Source organism: Micropterus salmoides, unplaced genomic scaffold (genome assembly GCF_014851395.1).
Source record: "Micropterus salmoides isolate LMB-PRFRI ecotype aquatic unplaced genomic scaffold, ASM1485139v1 Ms_hic_scaffold_4, whole genome shotgun sequence".
In the NCBI taxonomy this organism is placed as follows: Eukaryota; Metazoa; Chordata; class Actinopteri; order Centrarchiformes; family Centrarchidae; genus Micropterus; species Micropterus salmoides.
The window spans coordinates 34,930,973-34,940,143 of record NW_024043372.1 but is presented as its reverse complement, the minus strand read 5'-3'; the positions used below and the strand labels follow the sequence as shown (position 1 = coordinate 34,940,143).

The 9,171-nt window shown below is 47.9% G+C and overlaps 5 non-coding genes across 5 annotated transcripts; all 5 read right to left on the bottom strand.

Annotated features, from left to right (window-relative positions):
* Positions 1–704: 704 nt before the first annotated feature.
* Positions 705–776, bottom strand: trnag-ucc. The gene has a single exon. It is a non-coding gene; the product is annotated as a tRNA-Gly (tRNA).
* Positions 777–3,429: 2,653 nt separating this feature from the next.
* trnag-ucc lies at positions 3,430–3,500 on the bottom strand. The gene has a single exon. It is a non-coding gene; the product is annotated as a tRNA-Gly (tRNA).
* A 2,358-nt stretch (positions 3,501–5,858) lies between these two features.
* Positions 5,859–5,930, bottom strand: trnag-ucc. The gene has a single exon. It is a non-coding gene; the product is annotated as a tRNA-Gly (tRNA).
* Positions 5,931–7,236: 1,306 nt separating this feature from the next.
* trnag-ucc lies at positions 7,237–7,308 on the bottom strand. Its single transcript has one exon. It is a non-coding gene; the product is annotated as a tRNA-Gly (tRNA).
* A 985-nt stretch (positions 7,309–8,293) lies between these two features.
* Positions 8,294–8,365, bottom strand: trnag-ucc. Its single transcript has one exon. It is a non-coding gene; the product is annotated as a tRNA-Gly (tRNA).
* Positions 8,366–9,171: the final 806 nt, after the last annotated feature.

The window sequence follows — 9,171 nt, the reverse complement described above, 5'->3', positions numbered from 1 at the left end:
CATCATCTTATGAAATGGTCAGATATTCACTACATGGCCGTGGAATGGAAACGGGCCCATGTCGAAGATAGTGAAGGCCATACTGCTCCCAATGGCGTTAGGGAGACGCGATGACCGCCTAATCTTCAACAAGCAAAGTCTAACTTTTTTGGCTTCATGCGCCCCTGAGCAACTTTCATAGTTATATCCATTTCTTATCATCTATGCTGTAACCTAAGTTGTCTTCATGCACAGCCGAGCAACTAGATCAGCAATGAATCACCATAAAGACGGTTGTTGATCCCATGACCGGCATCTCCATCCATCCATCGTCAACCGCTTATGCTGCGTACAGGGTTGCGGGGGCTGGAGCCAATACCAGCTGACATGGGGCGAAAGGCGGGGTACCCCCTGGACAGGTCGCCTGTCCATTGCAGGGCCACACATAGACAAAGAAGCAGGCACACGCAAACCTATGGACAATTTAGAGTCAGCAACTAACCTAGTCCGCATGTCTTTGGAGGGTGGGAGGACGCCGGAGCACCCGGAGAGAACCCACGCAGACACGGCGAGAACGTGCAAACTCCTCACAGAAAGGCTGACGACCGGGGCTCGAACCCACGACCTTCTCATGACCAGCATCTGCACCGGTTAAAAGGCAGCTCCCGAGAGTCTTCAGAGTGACATCGCTGGACAGAGGTGAAGCGTTGCACAAGATAACAACCTGCGATGGCCGGGAATCGAACCCGGGTCAACTGCTTGGAAGGCAGCTATGCTCACCACTATACCCCCATCGCAGCAGGCAAGCAAGAGTTCCAGCTGTTTTTTTTTTGTGGTTTTTGAGACAGCCCAGAGTCCTGCACTGATGGTCAGCAGTAAAACACAATTCAGATGCACTGGATTGAACCGGGACCTCATACATGCAAAATCATTGCATTACTAACTGTCCATGAAATCCTATGTATGTAACGAATTCTTTAGGCGTATCCTCAGTCTGTTTTGTCCTGTCCTGTCTCTTTAAGGCCCCCTACTCTGCAGCTGATTGGCTAACCCTAACCCTAACTGGGTCCATCACGTCATGCACCCTGGCCCAAAAAGCCCTACACTGTGAACGAAACGGCTGTGAAACTGTGGATAATTTGTATTTCAGAGTCACAAGCCAGGTGACATGACTTGTTTCACTGTTAGAATTCGATCTATTTGTTACCGTAACATTTGAAATGTGTAGAAGAGCCCACGATTAAATCATTTTAACTTTATCATGCTGCATGACTTGTGTGGGACGAAAGAGCTCAAGAGTGATGGGGAACGCCACCTGAGCATCGATTTTTCCAAGACGTTCTTACAGAACATCAGGAAGCCAAGGACTGAACTGTGGATGACATCTTATGAAATGGTCAGATATTCACTACATGGCCGTGGAATGGAAACGGGCCCATGTCGAAGATAGTGAAGGCCATACTGCTCCCAATGGCGTTAGGGAGACGCGATGACCGCCTAATCTTCAACAAGCAAAGTCTAACTTTTTTGGCTTCATGCGCCCCTGAGCAACTTTCATAGTTATATCCAGTACTCTTTATTCATCTATGCTGTAACCTAAGTTGTCTTCATGCACAGCCGAGCAACTAGATCAGCAATGAATCACCAAAGACGGTTGTTGATCCCATGACCGGCATCTCCATCCATCCATCGTCAACCGCTTATGCTGCGTACAGGGTTGCGGGGGCTGGAGCCAATACCAGCTGACATGGGGCGAAAGGCGGGGTACCCCCTGGACAGGTCGCCTGTCCATTGCAGGCCACACATAGACAAGAAAGGCACACGCAAACCTATGGACAATTTAGAGTCAGCAACTAACCTAGTCCGCATGTCTTTGGAGGGTGGGAGGAAGCCGGAGCACCCGGAGAGAACCCACGCAGACACGGCGAGAACGTGCAAACTCCTCACAGAAAGCCGTGACGACCGGGGCTCGAACCCACGACCTTCTCATGACCAGCATCTGCACCGGTTAAAAGGCAGCTCCCGAGAGTCTTCAGAGTGACATCGCTGGACAGAGGTGAAGCGTTGCACAAGAAGTAACAACCTGCGATGGCCGGAATCGAACCTGGGTCAACTGCTTGGAAGGCAGCTATGCTCACCACTATACCACCATCGCAGCAGGCAAGCAAAGAGTTCCAGCTGTTTGTTTTTTTGTGTTTTTGAGACAGCCCAGTCCTGCACGGTGATGGTCAGCAGTAAACACAATTCAGATGCACTGGATTGAACCGGGACCTCATACATGCAAAATCATTGCATTAGTAACTGTCCATGAAATCCTATGTATGTAACGAATTCTTTAGGCGTATCCTCAGTCTGTTTTGTCCTGTCCTGTCTCTTTAAGGCCCCCTACTCTGCAGCTGATTGGCTAACCCTAACCCTAACTGGGTCCATCACGTCATGCACCCTGGCCCAAAAAGCCCTACACTGTGAACGAAACGGCTGTGAAACTGTGGATAATTTGTATTTCAGAGTCACAAGCCAGGTGACATGACTTGTTTCACTGTTAGAATTCGATCTATTTGTTACCGTAACATTTGAAATGTGGAGAAGAGCCACACGATTAAATCATTTTAACTTTATCAGTGCTGCATGACTTGTGACGAAAGAGCTCAAGAGTGATGGGGAACGCCACCTGAGAGCATCGATTTTTCCAAGACGTTCTTACAGAACATCAGGAAGCCAAGGACTGAACTGTGGATGACATCATCTTATGAAATGGTCAGATATTCACTACATGGCCGTGGAATGGAAACGGGCCCATGTCGAAGATAGTGAAGGCCATACTGCTCCCAATGGCGTTAGGGAGACGCGATGACCGCCTAATCTTCAACAAGCAAAGTCTAACTTTTTTGGCTTCATGCGCCCCTGAGCAACTTTCATAGTTATATCCAGTTCTCTTTATTCATCTATGCTGTAACCTAAGTTGTCTTCATGCACAGCCGAGCAACTAGATCAGCAATGAATCACCATAAAGACGGTTGTTGATCCCATGACCGGCATCTCCATCCATCCATCGTCAACCGCTTATGCTGCGTACAGGGTTGCGGGGGCTGGAGCCAATACCAGCTGACATGGGCGAAAGGCGGGTACCCCCTGGACAGGTCGCCTGTCCATTGCAGGGCCACACATAGACAAAGAAGCAGGCACACGCAAACCTATGGACAATTTAGAGTCAGCAACTAACCTAGTCCGCATGTCTTTGGAGGGTGGGAGGAAGCCGGAGCACCCGGAGAGAACCCACGCAGACACAGCGAGAACGTGCAAACTCCTCACAGAAAGGCCGTGACGACCGGGGCTCGAACCCACGACCTTCTCATGACCAGCATCTGCACCGGTTAAAAGGCAGCTCCCGAGAGTCTTCAGAGTGACATCGCTGGACAGAGGTGAAGCGTTGCACAAGAAGAAACCACCTGCGATGGCCGGGAATCGAACCCGGTCAACTGCTTGGAAGGCAGCTATGCTCACCACTATACCACCATCGCAGCAGGCAAGCAAAGTTCCAGCTGTTTGTTTTTTTGTGGTTTTTGAGACAGCCCAGAGTCCTGCACGGTGATGGTCAGCAGTAAAACACAATTCAGATGCACTGGATTGAACCGGGACCTCATACATGCAAAATCATTGCATTACTAACTGTCCATGAAATCCTATGTATGTAACGAATTCTTTAGGCGTATCCTCAGTCTGTTTTTGTCCTGTCCTGTCTCTTTAAGGCCCCCTACTCTGCAGCTGATTGGCTAACCCTAACCCTAACTGGGTCCATCACGTCATGCACCCTGGCCCAAAAAGCCCTACACTGTGAAAGAAACGGCTGTGAAACTGTGGATAATTTGTATTTCAGAGTCACAAGCCAGGTGACATGACTTGTTTCACTGTTAGAATTCGATCTATTTGTTACCGTAACATTTGAAATGTCTAGAAGAGCCACACGATTAAATCATTTTAACTTTATCAGTGCTGCATGACTTGTGTGGATGAAAGAGCTCAAGAGTGATGGGAAACGCCACCTGAGTGCATGATTTTTTCCAAGACGTTCTTACAGAACATCCAGAAGCCAAGGACTGAACTGTGTATGACATCATCCTATGAAATGAATTGTTTGGTCAGATATTCACTACATGGCCGTGGAATGGAAACGGAAATACATGCAAAATCATTGCATTACTAACTGTCCATGAAATCGTATGTATGTAACGAATTCTTTAGGCATATCCTCACTCTGTTTTTGTGCTTTGTGTGATACTTGCGCAATACTACAGTCCTGTCTCTTTAAGGCCCCCTACCGTGCAGCTGACTGGCTAACCATAACCCTGACCGGGTCCATCACGTCATGCACCCTGGCCCAAAAAGCCCTTCTGTTACCGTAACATTTGAAATGTGTAGAAGAGCCACACGATTAAATCATTTTAACTTTATCAGTGCTACATCGCTGGACAGAGGTGAAGCGTTGCACAAGAAGTAACGACCTGCATGGCCGGAATCGACCCGGGTCAACTGCTTGGAAGGCAGCTATGCTCACCACTATACCACCATCGCTGCAGGCAAGCAAAGAGTTCCAGCTGTTTGTTTTTTGTGTTTTTGAGACAGCCCCGAGTCCTGCACGGTGATGGTCAGCAGTAAAACACAATTCAGATGCACTGGATTGAACCGGGACCTCATACATGCAAAATCATTGCATTACTAACTGTCCATGAAATCCTATGTATGTAACGAATTCTTTAGGCGTATCCTCAGTCTGTTTTTGTCCTGTCCTGTCTCTTTAAGGCCCCCTACTCTGCAGCTGATTGGCTAACCCTAACCCTAACTGGGTCCATCACGTCATGCACCCTGGCCCAAAAAGCCCTACACTGTGAACGAAACGGCTGTGAAACTGTGGATAATTTGTATTTCAGAGTCACAAGCCAGGTGACATGACTTGTTTCACTGTTAGAATTCGATCTATTTGTTACCGTAACATTTGAAATGTGGAGAAGAGCCACACGATTAAATCATTTTAACTTTATCAGTGCTGCATGACTTGTGTGGGACGAAAGAGCTCAAGAGTGATGGGGAACGCCACCTGAGAGCATCGATTTTTTCCAAGACGTTCTTACAGAACATCAGGAAGCCAAGGACTGAACTGTGGATGACATCATCTTATGAAATGGTCAGATATTCACTACATGGCCGTGGAATGGAAACGGGCCCATGTCGAAGATAGTGAAGGCCATACTGCTCCCAATGGCGTTAGGGAGACGCGATGACCGCCTAATCTTCAACAAGCAAAGTCTAACTTTTTGGCTTCATGCGCCCCTGAGCAACTTTCATAGTTATATCCAGTTCTCTTTATTCATCTATGCTGTAACCTAAGTTGTCTTCATGCACAGCCGAGCAACTAGATCAGCAATGAATCACCATAAAGACGGTTGTTGATCCCATGACCGGCATCTCCATCCATCCATCGTCAACCGCTTATGCTGCGTACAGGGTTGCGGGGGCTGGAGCCAATCCCAGCTGACATGGGGCGAAAGGCGGGTACCCCCTGGACAGGTCGCCTGTCCATCGCAGGGCCACACATAGACAAAGAAGCAGGCACACGCAAACCTATGGACAATTTAGAGTCAGCAACTAACCTAGTCCGCATGTCTTTGGAGGGTGGGAGGAAGCCGGAGCACCCGGAGAGAACCCACGCAGACACGGCGAGAACGTGCAAACTCCTCACAGAAAGACTCCCCGTGACGACCGGGGCTCGAACCCACGACCTTCTCATGACCAGCATCTGCACCGGTTAAAAGGCAGCTCCCGAGAGTCTTCAGAGTGACATCGCTGGACAGAGGTGAAGCGTTGCACAAGAAGTAACAACCTGCGATGGCCGGGAATCGAACCCGGGTCAACTGCTTGGAAGGCAGCTATGCTCACCACTATACCACCATCGCAGCAGGCAAGCAAAGAGTTCCAGCTGTTTGTTTTTTTGTGGTTTTTGAGACAGCCCAGAGTCCTGCACGGTGATGGTCAGCAGTAAAACACAATTCAGATGCACTGGATTGAACCGGGACCTCATACATGCAAAATCATTGCATTACTAACTGTCCATGAAATCCTATGTATGTAACGAATTCTTTAGGCGTATCCTCAGTCTGTTTTTGTCCTGTCCTGTCTCTTTAAGGCCCCCTACTCTGCAGCTGATTGGCTAACCCTAACCCTAACTGGGTCCATCACGTCATGCACCCTGGCCCAAAAAGCCCTACACTGTGAACGAAACGGCTGTGAAACTGTGGATAATTTGTATTTCAGAGTCACAAGCCAGGTGACATGACTTGTTTCACTGTTAGAATTCGACCTATTTGTTACCGTAACATTTGAAATGTGTAGAAGAGCCACACGATTAAATCATTTTAACTTTATCAGTGCTGCATGACTTGTGTGGGACGAAAGAGCTCAAGAGTGATGGGGAACGCCACCTGAGAGCATCGATTTTTTCCAAGACGTTCTTACAGAACATCAGGAAGCCAAGGACTGAACTGTGGATGACATCATCTTATGAAATGGTCAGATATTCACTACATGGCCGTGGAATGGAAACGGGCCCATGTCGAAGATAGTGAAGGCCATACTGCTCCCAATGGCGTTAGGGAGACGCGATGACCGCCTAATCTTCAACAAGCAAAGTCTAACTTTTTGGCTTCATGCGCCCCTGAGCAACTTTCATAGTTATATCCAGTACTCTTTATTCATCTATGCTGTAACCTAAGTTGTCTTCATGCACAGCCGAGCAACTAGATCAGCAATGAATCACCATAAAGACGGTTGTTGATCCCATGACCGGCATCTCCATCCATCCATCGTCAACCGCTTATGCTGCGTACAGGGTTGCGGGGGCTGGAGCCAATACCAGCTGACATGGGGCGAAAGGCGGGGTACCCCCTGGACAGGTCGCCTGTCCATTGCAGGGCCACACATAGACAAAGAAGCAGGCACACGCAAACCTATGGACAATTTAGAGTCAGCAACTAACCTAGTCCGCATGTCTTTGGAGGGTGGGAGGAAGCCGGAGCACCCGGAGAGAACCCACGCAGACACGGCGAGAACGTGCAAACTCCTCACAGAAAGGCCGTGACGACCGGGGCTCGAACCCACGACCTTCTCATGACCAGCATCTGCACCGGTTAAAAGGCAGCTCCCGAGAGTCTTCAGAGTGACATCGCTGGACAGAGGTGAAGCGTTGCACAAGAAGTAACAACCTGCGATGGCCGGGAATCGAACCCGGGTCAACTGCTTGGAAGGCAGCTATGCTCACCACTATACCACCATCGCAGCAGGCAAGCAAAGAGTTCCAGCTGTTTGTTTTTTTGTGGTTTTTGAGACAGCCCAGAGTCCTGCACGGTGATGGTCAGCAGTAAAACACAATTCAGATGCACTGGATTGAACCGGGACCTCATACATGCAAAATCATTGCATTACTAACTGTCCATGAAATCCTATGTATGTAACGAATTCTTTAGGCGTATCCTCAGTCTGTTTTTGTCCTGTCCTGTCTCTTTAAGGCCCCCTACTCTGCAGCTGATTGGCTAACCCTAACCCTAACTGGGTCCATCACGTCATGCACCCTGGCCCAAAAAGCCCTACACTGTGAAAGAAACGGCTGTGAAACTGTGGATAATTTGTATTTCAGAGTCACAAGCCAGGTGACATGACTTGTTTCACTGTTAGAATTCGATCTATTTGTTACCGTAACATTTGAAATGTGTAGAAGAGCCACACGATTAAATCATTTTAACTTTATCAGTGCTGCATGACTTGTGTGGGATGAAAGAGCTCAAGAGTGATGGGAAACGCCACCTGAGTGCATGATTTTTTCCAAGACGTTCTTACAGAACATCCAGAAGCCAAGGACTGAACTGTGTATGACATCATCCTATGAAATGAATTGTTTGGTCAGATATTCACTACATGGCCGTGGAATGGAAACGGAAATACATGCAAAATCATTGCATTACTAACTGTCCATGAAATCGTATGTATGTAACGAATTCTTTAGGCATATCCTCACTCTGTTTTTGTGCTTTGTGTGATACTTGCGCAATACTACAGTCCTGTCTCTTTAAGGCCCCCTACCGTGCAGCTGACTGGCTAACCATAACCCTGACCGGGTCCATCACGTCATGCACCCTGGCCCAAAAAGCCCTTCTGTTACCGTAACATTTGAAATGTGTAGAAGAGCCACACGATTAAATCATTTTAACTTTATCAGTGCTACATCGCTGGACAGAGGTGAAGCGTTGCACAAGAAGTAACGACCTGCAATGGCCGGGAATCGAACCCGGGTCAACTGCTTGGAAGGCAGCTATGCTCACCACTATACCACCATCGCTGCAGGCAAGCAAAGAGTTCCAGCTGTTTGTTTTTTTGTGTTTTTTGAGACAGCCCCGAGTCCTGCACGGTGATGGTCAGCAGTAAAACACAATTCAGATGCACTGGATTGAACCGGGACCTCATACATGCAAAATCATTGCATTACTAACTGTCCATGAAATCCTATGTATGTAACGAATTCTTTAGGCGTATCCTCAGTCTGTTTTTGTCCTGTCCTGTCTCTTTAAGGCCCCCTACTCTGCAGCTGATTGGCTAACCCTAACCCTAACTGGGTCCATCACGTCATGCACCCTGGCCCAAAAAGCCCTACACTGTGAACGAAACGGCTGTGAAACTGTGGATAATTTGTATTTCAGAGTCACAAGCCAGGTGACATGACTTGTTTCACTGTTAGAATTCGATCTATTTGTTACCGTAACATTTGAAATGTGGAGAAGAGCCACACGATTAAATCATTTTAACTTTATCAGTGCTGCATGACTTGTGTGGGACGAAAGAGCTCAAGAGTGATGGGGAACGCCACCTGAGAGCATCGATTTTTTCCAAGACGTTCTTACAGAACATCAGGAAGCCAAGGACTGAACTGTGGATGACATCATCTTATGAAATGGTCAGATATTCACTACATGGCCGTGGAATGGAAACGGGCCCATGTCGAAGATAGTGAAGGCCATACTGCTCCCAATGGCGTTAGGGAGACGCGATGACCGCCTAATCTTCAACAAGCAAAGTCTAACTTTTTTGGCTTCATGCGCCCCTGAGCAACTTTCATAGTTATATCCAGTTCTCTTTATTCATCTATGC